The sequence below is a fragment of the Belonocnema kinseyi genome, chromosome 1, assembly GCF_010883055.1.
Source record: "Belonocnema kinseyi isolate 2016_QV_RU_SX_M_011 chromosome 1, B_treatae_v1, whole genome shotgun sequence".
In the NCBI taxonomy this organism is placed as follows: domain Eukaryota; kingdom Metazoa; phylum Arthropoda; class Insecta; order Hymenoptera; family Cynipidae; genus Belonocnema; species Belonocnema kinseyi.
In genome coordinates, this window is record NC_046657.1 from 159,139,008 (window position 1) to 159,141,696 (window position 2,689).

Sequence of the window (2,689 nt, forward strand, 5' to 3'; positions counted from 1 at the left end):
AAAATTATATAAGCGATTTTTTCATAGTATAATTTTTTCAGCTCCTAATAGCCAAAAACGACCTTTTTATGGCAGAACATCAAATTCCAATAAAATAAGGTGTTCGGAAAAAGTTTCTAAAATTGCAACTATCATCCTGTAATCTTATGAAAATGATTATACGAATGTAAAATAATATTATGCTAACAACCAAATATTCTTCTAAGAGCGTTTTGATATAGGCTCCTTTGATATAGTCTTTTGATATAACTGCTCAATTATTGAGCAGTTGGGGTTATTAACGGTGTCCTTGCACTTTTAGAAGTCACTAATTTTTCATTTGGTTTGTACGTAAGTTCATGAAGAACAAATGGAAACTAAGTATACTCTTAAAAGGCAAGAACACCGTTATTGCACCCAACCGGTCAATCTAATCTTAATAAATATCGTGCGTTACGTTAAGTGCGCATGCATGATATACATATATGAGTAAATATGTTTTGTGCGAAATTGAAATAATTTTACTTAAAAGCCTTCATGAGATTTTAAAATAGAGATTAGCCCAAAAAAATTATAAGTGAACTGCAAAATACTTTACTTTTCATTGCTCTGTTTTTTCTTAATTGCGAAACTAAAATACGGCAAAAAACGACCTAACTAAAGTTTTTAAGATAATAATTAAAATACTTACTTTAAATCGCATAGTTTTTTCTTTAGCCATCACACAATAGATAAATACATGGGTCACTCTGAAAGTTTTTGGAATGAGATTCTGGAAATGGTGAAGTAGAAAATTTCTAATAGTGTTTTTTAGAGCAAGCCTTTAAATGGTTTCAACGGATGCTCGACTGATAAGTGTTAATGAACAGTATTTTAAATATATATAATTAAGATTTCATCAACAAATTTATTCTTTCTTATAAATTCCGGAAGCATTCAACATTCAGAATTAGCAAATTTCTTGGAAAACGAAAAACGAGTGCGCTATATTAGGGGCCGTACCCGTGCAGAAATTGCCCAACTCATTCCCGAGTTCCGATCTGGGCTCGATCGGATTTTCCACAATGCGGTTTCAAGTAGGCAGATGATGTGGCTCGCGTCAGAACCACGTCGGGTCGGGTTAGGTTAGATAAGATTATTTCAATTTTTCTGTTATCGTCGTGATATTGTTTTTCTTTCATATTACTTAAAATGCCAAAAGCAAATAGTAGATTGCGAGTTCGGACAAAGCTATTTTAAGCATAGATGCGGCACGGGAGGTCGGAGTGGGAGAACGATATATATACCTAACTTCATGTTTGCATGCCTCGAGGTGCTGCCCTCTTCAACTTTTCGATGTTTCTATGGCAACCGCGTCCTTTGCCTACGTCTACGGGAGGGGTGGGGCCAAGGCCAAAGCCTTGGCTGTCTTGCCTTGGCTGTCTATTCACGCCGAAAATATTAAAATTAATGAGGGCCTAAGATTATTATATTTATTATTATGTTAAAATTAATTAATTTCTTTTGCGGTTTCTTTTTTAAAAAGGGACACTTTCTAGATAGTAAATAAATTTAAAAAGTAAATAAATTTTAAATTAATTCAGGATTTAGTTAAATGAAAAAGTTAAATTAATTCCTCATCTGGTTTCTTTTAAAAGAGAAATGTCCGAAATACTATAAAAAATAAGTTTAAAAAAGTTCTTGTCATATTTTAGAACTGTAGCGAAATTTCAACCATTATTTAAAAAAATATAATTTTTATAAAAATAGTGAATTGAAGGTTCAAATACTTCACTGTATAAATTTATCCTACATGTATTTTTAAATCCTAAAATATTTTATTATTTTTTCGCATAATTAAGGTATAACTGAAGTAATATGTATACTTATCTGTAGTGTCGAATTGACAATTTACATTAAATTCCGAGGAAAAATTTAAGGTTTTCACTACTCATTTAATTATTTATCAAAAATATATTAAAATTCTGTTTTTTGTTTGTTTTTGTTTCTTGATTATTTGAAACGTATAATCTTTTTCCTTATAATTTACAAATTATAAATGACAAAAACCAGTAACTAGACTGTGCCTTGCAAATTAAAATTTAATTTTAAAAGTTTGAGAGAAGTTAACCACTTGCAATTCTTATGCTCATCAGAATTCACAACTTCAAAGTAATCCAAATAGTTTATAAAAATAATTCAAAGAATTGAAGAATAAAAAAAATTCTAAAGAAATATAAGGCGTTTACGGGTGCATCTCAGCAACTAAGGCTATTACAAAAAAATGGAAAAGCGAAGAATTCCAATGAATTAAAATAATTAAATAATTTTTTGCAAGCCGGGAAATGACAGGAATTTTGTTTTCTTGATTAAAACGGCCACCTGGATTTCTTAGTATTTAAAAATTAATTATATTCATTGGTGTTTTCCTGTAAAAATAGTTATGCTTTTTCGTACTTGTAAAAAAATTCCCAACAAGGATTGAAAAAATTTTTGAATTTATTTATTTCTTCAAGTGAATTTTGTTTAAGTCTGCGATAAAAAAGAAAAACTATCCCATTAGGGGTTTTAAGAGTTCAAAAATCGTGATTAATTTTTTTTTCATAAATAGTTTGGATGTAATTTTCACATTGTACACATCAGCTGGTTTTTAAGTATATTATATTAATGATGTGTACAATGTGAAAATTATTTGGAAACTATTTATGAAAAAAATAAATCACGAGTTTAA